The sequence below is a fragment of the Tamandua tetradactyla genome, chromosome 23 (assembly GCF_023851605.1).
Source record: "Tamandua tetradactyla isolate mTamTet1 chromosome 23, mTamTet1.pri, whole genome shotgun sequence".
In the NCBI taxonomy this organism is placed as follows: Eukaryota; Metazoa; Chordata; class Mammalia; order Pilosa; family Myrmecophagidae; genus Tamandua; species Tamandua tetradactyla.
Window position 1 is genome coordinate 49,275,224 of NC_135349.1, and position 19,954 is coordinate 49,295,177.

Consider the following 19,954-nt stretch of genomic DNA (forward strand, 5'->3'; position numbering starts at 1 on the left):
GCATGTCTAGAAACACTATGATTCACAGCTGAAAATAGTAATAAGTAACTGGGAAACCATACATAAGGAGATGGATAAGCTTTCTTGGAAGACATTCTTTATGTAGAAGAGTTCAGTGAGGTGGCAGAACACAGGTAAAGAATGCATTACTGTGTATTATTCACCTACTATGCTTCAGAGAATATGCTCAGCTATTTTTTCTTTTTCTTTCTTTCTTTCTCAATTTCTTTCTCTCTCTCTCTCTCTCTCTCTCTCAATGTATCACATGATATATCTAGATATATCACATGATAACAAAGATCACTCAGGACATTGAAGGGGGCAATTAATGTTTATCCAATTCTACTATGAGCTAGATAGCTTTATATACATTGTTTCATTTAAATGACTCCTCATACCAAATCCGGTAGATCAGTCAGGATAGACAACATATTGCTGTTGTAACAAATGATTCCTCAAAATCTCACTGGCTCTTCCTAAATGTTCACTGTGGTCAGCTATGTCTCTATCTACGTTTTCCTCACTCTGAGACCCAGGGTGCTGGAGCAGTATTTATCTGTAGCATCGTTGGTCATTGTAGCAGAAGGAAAAGGCTACATGGTAAGTTGCATGATGGCTCTTAAAGCTTCTGCCTGGGATTGATACCCTCTGCTCACTTTTAATTAGCTAAGGCAAGTCACATGACCAGGCCTGAGCTGAACAGGGTGGGGACATAGAATCTTCCTACAGGAAGGGATGCTCCAGGAAGAAGAAACAAATGTGGGTGAACAATAATGTAGAGGACCAGAGATTGCTACTGTTTTTATTCCCATCTCTCAGAGGAGGGAGTAGAGTCTCAGGCATCTGAAACAGTCTGTTCAAGGTTGCATGGGGGTAGAATCTGAGTCTGGATTTCAGATTTCATGTCCCTCTAAGTCATGAATTTTCTATATGACTATGGGCAAGTCATTTCTCCAATCTGGATTTGAACATCCTTTTCTATAAAATGAAGTATTTTGACTGATGAATTCTGAAGCTTCTTCCATGCACCCATATTATAACACCTATGATGCCAGTCTGGTTGGAAAGAGTGGGGAGACTGAGGACAGGTTAGGAGATGGGAACGGATATTTATGCATAGGGTTCCAGGTGCTGTGCCAACTGCCGTATATACATATCTTCTTCAAACGTCACTACTGTGCCTTATCCCCATTTCACACTTGAGAAAACAGGATCAGCATTATTAAGCCAGGAGTGAAAAGACATGCATCTAGCAAATGGCACATTTGGGATTCAAACTGATAACTTTCTGCCCCCACCTCTGCAGAGGAAAGTGCTGGCCATTCCAGGATTTTACTCACACATTTGTGTCCCATGCTCAGTGCATTGAAATTTATTTGAGGATATTTTATTCCTGGTGGCCTAAGACTGAAGACCTGTGTGTCAGTCAGTATAGTCTAGGTTTTACTGCAGTAACAAAGAACCCCCAAATGTTAGTTGTCTGAAACAACACAGGATTTTTTCTCATTCACATTAAATGTCCAAATTTATTGGTGGTGGGACAGGAGAGCCCTACTCTTTGTAGTCAATTAAAGGCCCAACGATGCAGACTCCATCTTTATGTTCCATGTTGACAAAGAAGGAAACAGGAATATTGCCAGTCACAAATTGCCCTTTAAAGTTTCTGCCTGGAAGTGATATACATTGCAGTTCATTAGCCCAATAGAGTCATGTGCCTACCCATGGTTTCAAAGAATGGGAAGTACAGTCACCCCACGTGTGCAGAAGGAGAGAAGACCAAGAGTATTTGCAGAGAGCTCCTGATGTCTCCACAGTCAGTGTGGGTACCCCTCTGTTCTGATACAATCAAGGGAGGCAGGTGACTGCTTGGAGAGATCGCGGACTTCTACACAACCCAAGTCTTTATGGAAGGGGGATGAGCAAAAAGGGTTATAAGAGATCCTGGACGTTCAGTGTATGCTGGGCAGCAGCCAGGGAATTGGCGAAGGATGCACTACATTCCTGATGTGCTAAGGACCACTGAAGTTCAGTATGCGTTTCCAAGGTGGGGCAGTTCTGAGAAGGACGCTGGATTAAAGATGGGGATAACCAGCATTCAGTTACAACTGGACCCTGGGGACCACTCTGGCCACATGACAATATTGAGGTATCCTAGTTGCATCTTCCCGCTTTCCAATCCAGTTCTCCTCCTGGATTCTCTTCTCAGTGAATGGTGCCAGCAGCCAGGAACCGAGGAGTGATTATTGCTTGCCCTCTCTCCCTCTCCTCTTACATTTTCTCAATCACCGTGGCTTAGATGATCTCTGGAGTTCATTGCCTCCTTGCAATGCTGTGCAGTGGGCTATGCACTCACCATCTCCCACCCAGCTTATCCCAACAGCCTCCTCACCTGTCACCCTGTCTGAGGTCAGAATAACCTTTCCAAAGTGCAAACCTAGCCATGCTTCTTCCTAGATTAAAACACTTCATAGCTTACTGCCATTCGATGATACCATTCAGTAACTCTTTGTGGAGGACCTACTATGTACCAGCACTTAGTAAGCTCCAAGATTATGGCAGAGGCCAACGCCACACCCTCACTGCTGTCACGTAGCTTATGGTCTACACAGGGAGATCAGATTTAGTCAGTCTCACAAACAGGTGAAAAATGGCAGCTGTGGTGAGTTCTCCAAAGAAGCACTACACAGTGTCGTGAGAGAAAGTCCAAACCATAAAGGATGAGCCCTGTGGGTTGTTATTTCTGTCTTTTACCTCTCTTCCATCAAACTTAAGAAGATGTAGAGCAGGGAATTTTTGTTGCTATTGTTCTCAGTCACATGTCAAGTGCTGGTTCCTTATTCTTTGTTGGGTGATTGAATGAATGAATGAACCATGTATCTCATTCTGTGAACGATACTTGCTTTTCCTTCCAACCTGAATGAAATAGGTTAAGTGTCAGTTAAGGGGAGTGGAAAGGAAGACACCTCACATTCAAACTCATGGGCTTTATGGTCGCCGTGCCCCAGGCTGAGCCCCAAGTCCAACTCTCACTAGCTTTAGGGTTTTGAGTAAGTTATATAACCTCACTGTTCCTAGCACCTACTTCACAGGGTCCCTCGCAACTCGGATTAAAGGAGGAATGTAAAGCATTTACTGTAAGGATGGGAAGATAATAATCACTCAGTAAGTGCTGGATAACATCAGCATAAGCGTGATCTCCTGAGGATATACTATGTTCCAAACCTGGGAATCACAATGTGATTCTCACAGAAAGCCCTGCTCATCCCAATGCACAGATGCGGAAACTGAGGCCCAGAAAATTTAAATAAGTTGCCGAAGCACACAGTGAGTCAAGCATAGAGTAAGGAAAATTATACAAATTTTGACATAGCTTTTTAAGGGCAAGGGGAAAATGACAAAATAAGCTGGCATTGGGGATTGTGTTTAAATGCTGGTCTTCAATTGTCTACGTTTTCCTAACATCTTCTAGGTATCAGGGATTTGTTGTGCTTCCTTAGTTCGCTGTCCCATATTCTGTCCCCACTTTGCCTCCCCATGTAGAATTGCTGTTAAACTGTTTTGTGTCATTCAGCTGTGATCCCAACTTTTTAGAATTTCTGTGAATATTTAATATACATAAAGTGTTTGGAAAACTATAGATTTTCAATAAAGACATAAGTTGATTGAAAAATACCTAGCACACAGAAGGAAAGACCTAAAATTGTGGAACTGTAACCCATACCAAGCTCTGATATCTGTTCTATAACTAGTTGTGGTGTGCTTTGAAATTTATTGCTTTTTTGTGTATGTTATTTTTCACAATAAAAAAACAAAAAAAAATACCTGGCACATAGAAACATTCGAAATTCTGGCAATTTTTAAAAGAAAACGTGGTTCAGGTAATTAGGCAAGAAGAAGAAATGAAAGGCATCCCCACTGGAAAGGTCAAAGGAAAACTACATCTGTTTGTAGATGACAACTGCATATAGAATGAATAGTCTGAATCCACACACACACAATTATTAGAGCTAAAAAAAGGAGTTCATCTTCTGAAGAGCAAATGCAGATGGCAGAAAAGCACACAAAAAGATGCTCGTTTTCATTGCTATAAGGGAAGTGCAAATCAAGACACCAATGAGATACCACCTCACACCTATAAGAATGGCTGCTATTAAACAAACAGGAAACTACAAATGTTGGAGAGGATGTGGAGAAATTTGAACACTTATTCACTGTTGGTGGGAATGTATAATGGGGCAGCGACTGTGGAAGACATTTTCCTTCAGAAAACTAAATATTGAGTTGCCCTATGACCCGGCAATACCAATACTCAGTATATACTGAGTAGAATTGAGGGCAGTGACACAAAGAGACATTTCACACTGATGTTCATAGCAGCACAATTCACACTAGCCAAAAGATGGAAACAATCCATGTGCCCATCAACAGTTGGGTGGATAAACAAAATGTGGTATACACATATGATGGAATATTATGCAGCAGTAAGACTAAATGAGGTCCCAAAGCAAACGGCAATGTGGATGAACCTTGAATACATAATGCTGGGTGGGATAAGTCAGACGCAAAGGACAGATACTGCATGATTTCACTGGTAAAGTGAATGTATGACTCTGGTAAAGATAATTTCAGAGGTTACACTGTAGAATATAGCAGACCTAGAGGTACACAGAAGCTAGAGATGGAGGAAGCTACCCAAAGACATTGAACTTAAATGTAAAGGAATGGATGGAAGTGATGGTAACAAATTAGCAGGTTTATAAGTAACATTGCCATACTGAAGGTGAATATGACTGAAAGGGGATCTAAAGTGCCATGTATCCCACTGATTAAATCTACAATTATAAATAAGTGCTCACATGAACTATTTCAAAGGTCTAACAATGGACAAAGAGTCAATAGTAGAGGGCTATAGGGGACAACTAGAAATGCATACTATGACCAATAGTTTACAGGAAGACATAGACAGAACCACAGCACTACCAGGGGCAACTAACTGGAGGGGAGAAAGAAGTTGTAAGAGTTAGTTTTGATTTGATTGCTGGTGATGCTGGGTTTTCCGGTTCTTTGCTGTTAAGAACCAATGAGAATTGTCTAAAACTGAGAGTGCTGCTGATTGTACAACTGAGTGAGGGTACTGTCAGACATGGTTGGTATATTTTGGATATTGTCCATGATGCCCAATAGATGGAGGGAGCCAAAGGGTACAATGACTGAGAAGCAGAATGGCAAACTGTGATATATTTATATGATGGAATATGGTGCAGCTACAAAAAGGAAGGACGTTGAGAGCCACACAATGAACCGAATAAACCTTGGGGACAAGGTGCTGTGCAAAATAAGCCAAGAACTGTCGGGCATGGATGAGACAAAGGTCACGCACTTGCTGCAGAGATACAGCAAAGATGACTGTGGGAAAAGGCACCTGATGTCCTGAAAAGACTAAAGTACTGCAAAGCTGCTAGGGTCTGGGGTGGAAGGAGGCCTTGGGAAACCTGTAACTTTTTGACTCATGTGGTCACAAGGAGGCAGATGGTTCAGCTCTGTGCTTCCTCCTCCCTCATTCTTAAGTTACATTTTTGCTTTTCTTTACCTCGCGGCCCTCTAAAATAAACCGTGCCGAACCTCTTGGGGTCTTTGAGTCTCCATCCCAGCTCAGAGTCCCACCTGGCCCCAGCTTTAACTCTACTTTGTCTTTTGTGTCTCTTTCTCACTTCCCCGTCGCCTCCCTTCAGTCCCATTCCTGAGTCGTTCTGGTCGCGGCAAGGAACAAAACAGAGAACATGCTAAGATCTCTCTCAGAAATACTCATAAGAAAATGGGAGCCAAGATTGTAAGCGCTTATAGCAGCTACACTTAGTCTGAAGTTGTAAGTGTATTTCTAGATGCTGAGACACTTGAGCTGTATGTATATCAGCTGGTATTCAAAAGGAAAGACGTTGAAAGACACACAACTAACTGAATAAACCTTGGGGATATTGTGCTGTGCAAAATAAGCCAGGAACTGTTGGGCATGGGTGAAACAGAGGTCACACACTTGCTGCAGAGATACAGCAAAGCTGTCTCTGTGGGAAAAGGCACCTGATGTCCTGGAACTTTGAGTAACTCTGTGACACCCAGGACCCAGAAGTGGAGTGCTGCAGCCCTGAAAGTTAGCATGGCTAAGTACAATAACAGTTCAAGTAACTAAAAAAGAGATCAGACCTCAGTTAGAGAAAAAAACGAAGTCCATTTGGCTAGACTAAGGTAAACTAGAATGCAGGGTAAAAGCTGATAGTGTATGTACCCTAGACCTTTGCCTTCTGTATGTGCTCAAAGACAGAGAGCTTTATTAAGTTGAGAACCTGAATTTCCTGTAACACATAATCTAAAGTAACCTGTCTAGATAACTTGTTTCAACAACCCAAACTCCTGGAATCCAGAATGGGATGAGGTCTTGTGTTTTTGTATAGGTTAGGATAAATCAGAATACATCTCAGACTATGGTGGACTGAGAGATGAAAACTCTTGGTAGTGTCCCTTAAGGGTCCAAGGGGGGGGGAATATATATATATATGGAACTATTAAATTTTCCCATGTGGAAAACCCCAGGCACCCTTTTAACCACTGGGGACTTCCAAGTAAATAAGCCAAGCCCTAGATTTTGATGTTTGCCCATATGAGACTTGTTTCTGTAGGGAAGAAGCTAAGACTCTTCATAACGAGGATTAAGAGTTGCTTCTAGGAAATCTCTTTTGTTGCTCAGAAGTAGCCTCTCTCTCTCTCTAAGCTCAACTCTACAAGGAAAATCATTACCCTCCCCACCACATGAGACCTGACACTCGTGTAAAAATCTCCTTTACAACATGGGACGTGACTCCTGGGGATGAGCCTGGCCTTGGCACTGCGGGATCAACAACACCTTCCTGACCAAAAGGGGGGAAAGAAGTGTAATAAAATAAGGCATCAGTAGCCAATGAGATCAAATGGAGTCAAGAGTCTGTTCTGGAGGCTACTTTTACGCATGCTTCAGTTAGTGCCGATTGCCATGGTCTGCTAAACCCCACCCAGCATCAGTCCTGTCAACTATTAAGAATAGCCAGGGCTCAAACTGAAATTATATAAAAGGTTTCATCTTCTACGTTCACTCTCCTGGAACCTGTAATTCTGCAAGTGTCCCCAGGCCAGATAAATTCTGAAGCCCACGGGGACCAGTGTCTCCAGGATTATCAATTAATTATAGCCCCCCATCCTTTAGTGTTGACATCTCTTATCAACATGAAAAAGTCAGAAGGGATGTTGTGCAAACATCCTTATAGATTGGGAGAAGGATCAAAGGAGAAGGAAGAGGTATAACAGAGAAAATAGGATTTAGCAAGCGAGTATGACCGCCGAATCACTGTATTAACATTCCTTTTAGCTTCCAGTGATTTGAAGCAATTGGAAGGGAAAATCTGAGATAGTTGAATGGTAGCCCATGACAAATTCTGGGGTCTATTCTGTAACTAATTATTGAAGTGTGCTTTGAAAATTATTGCTTTCTTCTTTCTTTGCCTTCTAAATGTTATTTTTTTCCAATAAAAAAGTTTTTTAAAAAAGAGTTCAGCAAGTTTTCAGGACATAAGATCTAGATACGAAAATCAGTTGTTTTCCTACACACTAGCAATGAACAATCCAAAAATGAAATTAAGAAAACACTCCTATTGATAATACACTGAAAGAATATAATACTTAGGATTAAATTTAGCAAAAGAAATACAAGACCTGTATATGTGTACAATGTATGCTGGAAACTAAAAAATATTGTTGAAAGAACTTTAAGTAAATCTAATTAAATGGAAAGATAGCTGATGTTCGTGGATTGAAGGATTTAATATTGTTGAGATGAGAGTACTCTCCAAATTGACCTACAGGCTCATAGCAATTTCTATCAAAATTCCAACTGACATTTTTTTTTCAGAAATCAACAAGCTGATCCTAAAATTCACATAGAAGTACAAGAGACACAGACTAGCCAAAACAATTTTGAAAAGCAAGTACAAAGTTGGAAGACTCACACTTCCTTATTTCAAACGTATGGCAAGTTACAATAATCAAAGTTGTGGTACTGACTTAAGAAGAAATGCACAGTAAAATAGAACTGAGAGTTCAAAAATAAACCTGTACACTTACGGGCAATTGATTTTTTTTGCATGGCTAGGCACTGGGAATTGAACCCGGATCTTTGGCATGGCAGGTGAGAACTCTGCCGCTGAGCCACCATGGCCTGCCCTGGGCAATTGGTTTTTGATAAGGGTACTGAGACAATTAATTGGGAAAAGAATAGTCTTTTCAATAAATGGTGCTGGGACAACTGAATATACACCTGCAAAGGGATTTAGTTGGACCCCTACCTCATACCATATACAAAAATTAATTCCAAATGTATAATAGACTTAAATTAAGAGCTAAAACAATAAAACTCTTAGAAAAAGCATAGGTGAGAGATGGTGCTGGGCAGCAAGTAGTGGTCAAATCACCAAGAGCCCAATATACATTTTTTTTTAAAGAATTGAGCTTTATCTTAAGGAACCACTAAGAGGCTTTAGGAAAAGGAGTAATAGAATTAAATTGCATTTCATAAAGCTCCTATGGCCATGGGGTGGAGTGTGTTTTAGGGATGGGTAAGAACAGAGGTAGAAGGAGCAGTTGGGAAGCTAGCATGTCTTTCCAGGCAGGGGAGACACAGAACCATCGAGAAGGATGAAGGGCATTGAGCTGGCCAGGGTAACTTCTGGGTCCCTGGTTGACTCAGAGGAGAGATGTGGTACCTCCTGCCAAAATGGAGGTGATCATGGGAGGTGAAGGAACAGAAAATGGTTCCCAGCGTGAGTAGGCTGAGTCACATCTGCAAAGCCATGGCCAGCAACCCCAGCTCTCAGTTCAGGCATTCATCACTTTTAAAGAGCTGGGGTCTTGTGGGTACTGGTGCCTGAAGCTGCCATCACTCATGGGCACCCCAGTGTGAACTGGGACAAGCCACTTAGTTCTCTGAACTTCGATTTTGTCACTCGTAAATATGGGTAAATGGTGATTCCTCCCCAATGTTGTTTCCCAGGGGGAGTCATGAGTCTAAAATGAAATCCACGTATAAAAGTGATTTATGAGTTGTAAAAGGTACATGGGAGATACTATCATGACAACAAATAATAATATAAATAATAAATCTACGAAAAATGAAGGTTTTTTTAACCAGTTTTCTTAAGGAGTCTAAATGTCTGGATAAATCATGATGTTAATTAATCTCTGGCATCTGTTTGATACCTCACTGTGTTCTGCTTCCGCATTTATTATCTGGGCAAATACTTTGCTGTACAGTGAACAAAGCTGAGACAAATATTTTGCAGATGAGGAAATACAAGCATAGAATACTTAAATGTATTTCCTAAGGTCACTCTATCAGTCAGGGTTCCAGTGAACAGAACTAACAGAATATATGTGTGTGTGTGTATGTGTTATTAGAGTTAATATATAGAATCGGCTCGTACAATTGTAGGGGTTGGCAAGCCCAAAATCAAAGTATCTTTAGGGTGAGAGGCTGGAAATTCTGGTGAGAATGAAATTGAATTCTTGATTCCAAATTCCTAGGCTGGAAACCAAGCAAGGAGTGGAGGGTGAGGCTTGAGGTAGAATTCCTCTGATCCCCAGAACCCTCAGTTTTTGCTGTGAAAACCTCTGACTGGTTGGATAAGGCCCATCCACATTTTGAAGCTCCTCTCCTCTACTTAAGGACAATTGATTGTAGATTCTAATCCTATCTATGAAATACCTTCACAGAAACACCTAGGCCAGCATTTGACTGAACGCTGGACACTGTAACGTAGCCAATTTGATATATAAAATGAACTTCACAGTCACCGAGCTGGTGAGCTTCAGGGTTGGTCTGACTGCTAATATGAGATGCTTTTCTTTATACCACATGGTCTGATAAAAAGGTCATTTGAAGATCTGGTTCTCTAGATTCTAGATAGCAGGGTGTTTTGTTTAAGGCAAACTGCAGAGACTGTTAACTAACATGCTTATCCCAATGCTACTTAGTAGCAAAACCCTTGTTATTTTTGGGGTGGCAAAATGTCCAGCTACAATCTTTTATTTCCCGGCCTTCCTTGTGGAAAGATGTGGCCATGTGGCCAGTTATATATAAATGAAAATGTATAGGATTTATGAGAAATTTCCTTAAAAGAAGTTGACTTGACTGGAAAGCAGATCTTTTTTGTCCTTCCCTCTTTCTCCTGCTTGGAATGGGTTCATGATGGCTGGAGTTCCAATAGCCATTTTGAATCATGAAGTGGCCTTGAGGATGGCAGCCTATGTTTCTAAGCTGCACTGTCAGCCTTGAATTGTCCAACTCTAAATACTTATTACTATGGTGACATATCTGCAGCGTAAAATTTTCCGTTGTAATCACCTCCAAGTGTATAATTCCTTAGTATTAATTACATTCACAGTCTTGTACTACCGCCGCCAGCATCCATTACCCAGAACTTTTCCTCTTATCAAACAGAAACTCTGCCCCCATTAAGCAATAATACCCCATTCCCCTTACGTGTATATTTACCATGAGGGATAAATACAGTTATTTTACTTGAGTTCACATTATCTTGTTTTTAATGATAAATGCAGCCAAGACTTATCATAATAGATCCAAAAAAAATAACTTAGTATCTCTTTGTGTAGGATCCTCAGTGAAGATCCCCCCAATTCCCAGACATGAGGTAGATGGGGTTCTTTCCCTGGGTCACTTAAATTCAGATCCAACCTGAGGTCAGTTTTACCCTTAGAGATGATTTCATAGGATGAATGGGCTGGAAGTCAAGCAACTTCTCAAACCAGAGCCTTGCCTTTCAATATTCTTAGGTGGTGGAACCCTGTGCCCACTTCCTCTGCTGCCATGCCTAATAGTCTGATGACTATTTCTTTGTTATCTCACTCATTCTAGTGCCAGCCCAGCAGATTGTTGGCTGCATCTAAATATACTCAGTTATCATCAAGGTAAATGGGTGGCTAGAATTCCCTGGCCAGACGAGTCAACTGGAGCAAATTGATGTTGTGCTGGAGCAAAGAGGAGACCTAATGAGAAATCTGGGGAAGCGTAGGGACAGCTGATGCTGGTCCTGGCATGGCTTTCCAGAGACTGGTTTATTGTCAATGTCTGTGGGTTTCACATTGGCAGCTCCCTACCCTCAACTTCAACTCCATCCCTACTGACATTTTCCTTTCTTTCAAATTGGCAGTGGGAGCCAGGGAAAACCTAAATTTAACCTCCAGAGAATATACCACATGACATTTGTGGGCCTTACATGTTCGGTGTAAGACTTTGAAAGCTAATTTAACCATGCGATTCCTCTGTAAGTGACGCGGGTTGATACACCTGAACTTGTCATTGTTAGCCACTGTGGCTTCGCTCCGTCTCTCGAGACTTCACTCTTTAATAACCGCTGTCTTAAGCCCCAGAGGATAGCACTAATGAGTATTTGAAAATGCCAGCTTCTTGGCACCATGCGCTGAATTTTTTAAAAAACTAAATAACACCCATCAGTGAAATGGTCACTCAGCGAGGGGCATGGGCATGTATTATGCATCGCTTGCTTCGTCATTTCCATCTCTCCCCTGAATTCCCACATTCTAACTACAAGCAATTAAGCGGCTTCTGGGCCAAATCTTAATTAATTCGAAGCTCTGTGACCAAAGCCCTGAAATAAAATGCCACATAAGCAATTCATGTAAAAAAAAATCACTAAGCCATGAAGAGGACAATAATACAAGGATTAGCTTTGGAGAGATCAATGGCGGCTGGTCAGTGGCAAGTCTCTCTTCTTGGTCTGGGCTTCCCAGCTTATCACATCGCAGTGCGACCTCGAAATCTTAGTAATGGGTTCCCAGAATCTGCCATAACTTATGTGGGACAGAACAAAACTATCAGATAGCAATTCCTCGAGGGAAATGGACTTTCTTATGTGTCTGCATATTTTCAACATCTATTCCATAGTAGGTGTTCATCAAGTACTGCTAAAATGGATTGCAATTAATTGACCATCCATGCTCTTGACATCAGTGCCTCTGGGTCACATTACCTTGCTAATCTTGACTTTGGCTCTGCTGATTATATTGGTGTACATAACACCTAGTCTAATTGGTGTATATGAAGTTGGGATGTGAGTTTGGGGATTGCTTTTATGAAAGCAGCTAAAACATGTTAACGTTCTCTGAGTCCCTAGAGACTCCACGGTGGACTTGATCTTATACGTCGCTATGGAAGATCACATGGACACTGCTCTCTCTTTCACAGCCTTTAAAGTCTTTAAATGGTAAGGCAATCTTAAATATAAATGGTAGGATTCCCACCTGGTAGGCATATCATCATTGCCAGTTATTTGGCTGTGGGCACTATCAAAATGTGTCTGACCATTGCAGCCCTTTCTGGGCATGTTGAGTGCTATTTTTCAAAATTACCTAGCTAATGTCAGTATCAGCCAGTGTCAGAAAATCAACCAGAACAAACCCATGCAGCAAATCTACTCAGCTTACTGATAGGTTGCAGGACAAAGTTTAGTCATCAAGCATGAGTTAGTGGACAATGAGTGGTATTTCTTTCCTCTCTGCTCATTTGTGTTTTGCTGTAAACATGACTGTTTTGTGCTGACCTAAGACTTGAAAACCTACTCAAAACTCCCCTTCACTTTGCTATAGACATAAATCTCCAGCTACAAAAATAACTGTTTTATAAAGACAGAAAGGGTGAGAAGAAAAGAAGAAAAAGAGGCTCTCCCAGCACAACAGCAGATAAACAGGCATTAGGAAAAAAGAGATAATATGTTTGTTTGTTTTTCTGCATTGTATAGAGCACTAAGCCCAGGTATAAATCCTCCAATCCAACAGGGGACAGTAGAAATGCAGGCTCAATGTGACAGAATGTTCTCACTCGGGAGAAATGGCTACCCCTAGGGCAAGAGACTTTCACTTTTCAAACAGCTCTGCGTAGGAAAGGAAACAGAACAGCATCTCCAGGAATGGAACAAGGTATAACCCAGGAGGAAGAGGAAGAGCAGCCCGCCCTAATACCTACCTTCCGTTTGGAGGAAATCTGCCCCCTGAGCTGCTGGAACACCTGATGTGAATTGGAGCTGATGAGCTTAAAGTACCACCGTGGGCAGTTGTCAAAGCAGCATCTTCTAAGAAGTTGCTGCCCCCAAATTGAGTTTGTTTAATCTGTTCCTCATCAACATGTGTTTTGTCTTTGTTCTGAATGGCTAAGGGGTTACTGGAACCCACAACCACAATTAACAAATAAACCTTAGGAGAGAATGATATTGTGCCTCTGAAAGTTTCAAATGCAGTAGACTGCTTCCTTTTTTCACTTTGTTGGCAAAGACTCCAGTTGGCATAGCTTTATTCCGAACTCAATCCATCAACAATTCAAGAGAATTAATAATGTATTTATATTACATGCTAGTAGTAGCATAAAATTATCTATAAATGTTTAATAAATACCCTGTAATGCTTTTGGAACACATGTTAGAAATGATAAACAAATAACAATGGATTCCTTATGAAATATTTACCCTCAGTATGGTTATTGTTGCGTTATAACTGCTTGGGAAGCTGTTACGAACAAAGTGGATCGAGTTATCAAAGTTATAGATATGTTTAGCATGCTATTCATAATGAAACATGCAACACTTAAAATGAAGTAAAGACCCTGGAAACAGTTGTTGACAAATTGTGAATGTTGAAGGCATCAGTCATCCTTAGCAGATCACAGACAGAGAGGATTGGCAGCTGTTTAATAAACTGTGCCTTATGAAGTATCGGGTCCCAGTGTCTTGTGAATTTCGTGGACTAACTTTATGGATTCTTGTGTGCGAATGGAAACACTGATGCATAAGGGTCTTCTCCAAATTTCCATAGGCATTGTCTTTAAAAAGGTCAATTCTGTACTAGACATTTCAAATAAGCTGGCCTTGGCCATCATCAGAATAAGTGGAATGTCTGTGCACTGGTGGTTTACGTTGGATCCTGTCCGCAGGTGTCTTTCCCAGCAGGCGACCCCATGCCATCCCATTCAATGAACTCTCTTTGCCTATAAGATGGTTGCTAGATAGCTCTTCTTTATAAAGGACAATCCAGGAATGCCTTGTGCTCCAAATAAGCAGGAACCATTTATCACACAAGTTGGTTTTTACATAGCAGGGAGCAAAATATCTACCAGGACACCGAACAGAAGTTCAACAGAGGATTATTTATGCACTACAAAAAAAGCACTGGCTAGAAGGGAATAACACACATGGAATAGCAAAGAGGGAACGTGTAAAATGAACTCCATAATTTGAGCACTTACTCTTTGGATGCTAAAAAGATTTTTTAATCTTTTTTTTTAAAACTGAGGTATCATTTAGATATAGTGACATTCATTTTTTTATTGGGTACAGTTCCATGCATTACAAAAAAATGCCTACAGTCATGCAACCACTACCAAGATATAAAACAATTTTATTGCCTGAAAAAATTCCCTCCTGCTGCGTTGTAGTCAGCCTCTTCTCCCAAAGTTAGGTCCTGGCAACCACTGAGCTGCTCTTCATCCCTACAGATTTGCCTCTTTCAGAGTGTCATCATAAAGGGAATCAAAAGTTAATAGATCTTTGAATTTGACTTCTTTCTCTCAGCATAATGCAGTTGAAAAATAGGCATGTTGTTACATGTATCTGTAGTTCTTTCTTTTTTTATAGTTGAATAGTATTCCTTTGTATGGATATACCATACTTCGTTTATTCAGTCATTAATTGAAAGACATTTGAATTGTTTCCAGTTTGGGGCAATTATGAATATAACTGCTACTAGCATTTGTGCACAGGCTTTTGTGTGAACATGTTTTAGTTTCTCTAGGGTAAATAACTAGGAGTAAGGGTGTTGGACCATATGATAAATGTACATTTAATTATACAAGAAACTGCTAAATTGTTTTCCAAAACAGCTGCACCAGTTCGATTCCCATCAGCAATGCATAAGAGCGTGAGTCGCTCTGCATCCTCATCACCAAATGTTATTGTCATTTGTTTTTTAATTAACAAGTGGATTTTGATTTGGCCGATCAATGCAAACATTATTTTTTATGTGGCCACATCAAAATATGAAATTATTTTTATCGTGTCATATGAACAAAAGTCATCTCTGAATTTTAAACCTTTCCAGTTGGAATGGATACCCTGAAAGTGTCAGGGTAGAATGGGGAATGGAATCACGCTCAGGGGTGAAATGCAATCGTCAGCTATGCATGATGCTTGTCAATAAAATAAAGGCACAAATTATGTGAAAAATTGTCTTTTAAGCTATATAAAAATGCCCCTATTCAAATTAGCCATGCCAATATGGGCACATATCCTCATAATTTGTATTTTTCCAGATGTTTTACTTTTCTCTCTTTTCTCATCCTTACTAACCAGTGAACTAGATTTTATATGGCAAGCATTAGTTTTCTTATTATGCAGATGAAGAAACAAGAGCTTAGAGAGGCTTTAAATAGGACGGTCATTTAAAGGACACTAACCATGTGCTAAACACTTTACTTCATATGCTCTTTACAGCAATCCTAAGAGGTAGGCATTACCATGCCCATTTCACAGATGAGAAAAATTAATTTCAGGGAGGCTAAGTAACTCACCTAAGCTTGCCCATCTAATAGGTAGGAGAGAAGGGATTCAACTCTTTGTCTGAATGCAAAGCCCATGTATTTTTCTAATGCAGCACGCTGCCAGAAGTATATTAGAACTCTAAAATGAGGTTGGTTAGCATAAAAGGTTTAAAGTGGCTTGTATAGGATCCAGTCGTAATTGGGGTTGCTTGAAAGGAAGTTTCTATGAAGGCAGAGATCTTACTGGAAGTCTAAGGAGCAGGCATTCTAGGGGCCCACAGAACTTTCTGAATCCTCTCAATTTCCCAGGGGAAAATAATTCCCACCTTGAAAATTGCCGAGCATTAATATTTCCCTCCTGGTATTCCAACCATCACCTACTCCTCAGCTCCAATATTTTCCAGCTCGTTTAATTAGAAGGGAACAGGATGAAAAGATGGCACCTTAATCAATAATGATTTACCCTGGCCCACTGAAGAGTTCTAACGTAACAGTCACATTAATAGTAAAACTTAGCTCCTCATTATTAAGGAGGAGATGGAAGACTAAGAATTAGACCCTTATTTTCTGCTGGATAGTATTGCTGAGCTGATTTAACATCTCTGATGGATCTTAAGCACTTCTTGAGTTCAGTGAAGCTTCACAACTATTAAAACGCTCAGGATCCAAGAGAAACACCAAGAATAAAATGGAACCTCATCTACATAACAAAGGCTGAGATAAAGCTTGCATCCAATCAGCCATCACCAGATCTTTGCTTTCCAACAAGCGCTGGAGTCTTACCTAGTGAAAACACAGTACAATAAGCTGCATCGTTTGAAGATAAGTGCCTGCCCTAGGCAAGCAGGATAAAGTGTAAAATGATGCGCATAAAGATGTAAACATTCCAGTAGTGGGTAAGTGTGTGCGTGTGTGTTGGGGGGGCATGGAGAAGAGTGGATGAGATGGCTTTTTAAGGTTATAGAGCCCTTATATTTAGCACAGTGTAAGCTGTTTGTCCCAGTCCTGCTCCTCGAAGCCTAATGGTGCGTGCATCCCACCCTTTTCTGCTGTGCAGTCCAGTCTCAAATGCTCCCTGACATTCTAGACCAAGAACTTAAAACTTCAACAGCTTCAAGAACCAGGGAAGTCACCTAAATTGGAGAAGTGGGTCAGGTATTACAAGGCAGAGAGTAGTGGTAAGTCTGATACATATTAAGCATTCAATAGATTGTAACAGTTTTTAAGATTTATAATTTGAACATCACAATTTGGTATGAGGAAGACTGCTTTGGGAAACACCTACCTTGTGTGTAACTTTAGCTTGATATATCTCATTAGCATCCTACTTTTTAAAAAGAAATGAGTTCATTATAACTCATATTATAACTCAGGTGCATAAAATAAAGAAACATAGGCTGAGATAAAGGAAAGGGATGAACTATTGATGAGCTCTAGCCATCTGTCTAGCGCTGATCTTCCCAACAGCTGACAGAAAGGAGGGAAATGATGTATTGAAAGTGTCATTGTCTGATTAGGAAACGATGTCATTTGGAAGCGTCCAGCCCTGGATATTCAGAAGGGACCGGCCCTGTGCTGGAAAGGAGGAACAGGCAGAGGGAAGAGGTAGTTATGTTCTTGGGGTGGAGGGTGGTGGTGGTGGTGACAATGGAGATTCTCAGAGGCACCTGATAGACATATTCATGCATTCGCCGATTATTTATTGAGTGCCTACTATGTGCTATGTACTGTTCTAGATATTTGGATTCGTCAGAGAACTAAAGATTTCTACTCCCATTCCAGCAGGAGAGGTGAGGAAGGTTAGACAAGAGAGGAGGGGGCAGGGATGTGACCTAAGATCCATAACACAAAGTTCCTTCGGCGAGCACACACCCCCTCCCTGACACGTAGCCCTCGCTCAGGTCATTGCCTGAAAAGAACCAATGAGAAGTGCAGCTCATCAATCCCTTATTAGCATAGTCAGAGGGGGAAGGGCCCCTCCAAGCCCTTCGAATGCAACGATCCTGACCTCAGACTGCTTCTCTTCTTTTGGAGAATGTCTGCGCTCGTCTTGGAGTGCGTACCTTCGCTGCACATTAAAGTTTTGAGCTGTGCACACTGGCCGGTGTCTGGATTCTTTGGCTGTCCTCACTGATGAGTCCTCGAGTTCTTTCCTGCAGCTGAGTTAAGAACTTCCACGGCAGCAGCCCCAGGCTGGGGTCCAGGCTTCTTTCAGGATTCCCGTGGCTCTCCAGCATCCAGCCTAGAACTTCCGTGGCTCTCTGGCATCTAACCGAGAATTCCCAGGGCCCTGCAGCATCCAGCAAAGATCTCCCAAGGTTCTCTGGCATTGAGCTTATTATTGGCGGTACACACGGACTAGTCCTTGAATTCTTTGCTGAGACGGAGTCAAGAATCCTTACGGTGCCAGCCCTTGGTTGCGGTCTCAATTTCTCCGAGAACTCCCTGGGCCGTCTGGCTTCTGCCGAGACAAAAAATCCAATCCACATAATAAACAAGTATATTAAATGCTGTGTTAGAAGTGACACATGCAAAAATAAAAAAGAAATCATAAAGTGGAGTATGGGAAGCAGGCAAGGCATGGAAATAGTAATATCTGTTGTGCCTTCTTCCCAAGACTGCTATGAGAATCAAATGGAATCACGTAGGTGAGAGTTTCATAAACTATTTTGTAAAAGTAATTAGATGTCATCATTGGAAAGGGCTCTTTCAAAGGCTTTACCTCTGCTTCCCCCCCCCCCACACATGTATTTAGTTTCCAGGATACCTAAAAAGACACACCTATTCTGCTCTCTCTCCCCTAGCAAATGACCTCTCTTCCTAGGGGAATGTCTTCAGCTCTTAACCAACCACAATTGGGAGAAGATGTCTTGGAAGAAGAGAAGCAGAGGTATGAGCCCTTGGCCTTGGCTGTCCCTGCTGTAGCCCCAAGGCCACCGGTGACACATTAGGGCTCCAGTGGACAGAAAACCAATCCAACCTCTCTGTGGTCCAACAGTAGCTAACCTCTCCTTCTCTTTTTTCCACATGCAGATGACCTGTGGGGAATCAGTTGACCATTCTTTTCCTCCCTCAAAACAGGCACATGATGCTCAAACAGCCAAACTGGCCAATGCAGTGTTTACAACAACTGAAACCAGTTAGAAAGAGACAAGATATATGGCTGAGTTATCATCATCAGAGTCATCCCCAAAGCCAGGTGTGCTGTATAAAGCTCCGTTTAATTCCTTATTTCTTTGCAGGGATACCTGAGACTCATTCTATCAAGATGTATGTTGGCCAGATGGTGGAGCCCATAGGATTTCCTGATGGACTGGACATGGGGAGCTTGAGTAAGAAAGGAGTTAAAGATGGCTTTAAGGCTTTTTTGTAAATCATTAAAAAGATGGGGCTATCCTCAGTTGAGACGGGGAAGGCTGTGGATGGAGCAGAATTTGTGGGGATAATCAGTTTAATTTTGTATATGTTGAGATTGAGATTTCGATTAGACATCCAGGGTGAGAGGTAGAGACAGAAGGTATATATATATATATATATGAGTCTGGGGATTGGGAGGGGGTCTGGGCTAGAGCTCTAAATGTGGGAATTATCAGCACAGATATGGTATGGGATCACATGAAGTTTTTAAAGGAGTGAATGTAGATAGGGAAATGAGGAGGATTGGGGGCTGAACTCTGGATTATTCCAACACTAAGAGGTAAGGATCAGAGAAGAACCAGCAGAGGAGACCAAAGTGAAGTAGGAGGAAAACCAGGAGTACAGTGTCCTCTAGAAACCAAGTCAGACACAGCATCAAGGAGGAGGCAATGAACAGTGGAACCAGATGCTGCTGCCGGAGCACAGGACATGCGGTGTAAAGTTTGATTGTTGTTGCTAGTCACGGTGGCATTGCTGTCCACTTATCAGCTTCAGTCACGTGATGGTGGGCAGGAAAGGTGAGCAGAGAAATTACAGACGCCTTGTTCAATGGGGCTTTGCTGCAGAGGGTAGCTAAGAAATGGAAACACAGCTGTGATGTTCAAACCCATCATTTACTGAGTGCCTGTCATGTTTCACGTTTGGAAGTAGATTCCATAGCTTAACCCAACTCTCCTAAGATCCTTGCAGGTAGGAGCCATTGTTTTGATTACGCTGATGAAGAACATAGCTTGGTGAGAGTAGATAGTGGCTGTAGCTCACACTGCCCTTGGATTTAAACCCAGATCCTTCTCACCCCAGGACCCAAACCCCTTGAACTATACATCCGTACACATTTCTTCTCAATGCCCCACACACATTTTGGGGAATGTTGGGAAGGAAGGAAAGTGCTTT

At 41.5% G+C, this 19,954-nt stretch overlaps 1 long non-coding RNA gene across 2 annotated transcripts; it reads left to right on the forward strand.

Annotated features, from left to right (window-relative positions):
- The first annotated feature begins 9,623 nt into the window (after positions 1-9,623).
- On the forward strand, positions 9,624-19,025 carry LOC143666808 (uncharacterized). Of its 2 annotated transcripts, none has more exons than XR_013167740.1 (3): positions 9,624-9,880; positions 12,234-12,323; positions 18,886-19,025. It is a non-coding gene; the product is annotated as an uncharacterized LOC143666808 (long non-coding RNA). The 2 variants fall into 2 exon arrangements; XR_013167741.1 differs by lacking the exon at positions 18,886-19,025 and adding an exon at positions 12,895-12,964.
- Positions 19,026-19,954: the final 929 nt, after the last annotated feature.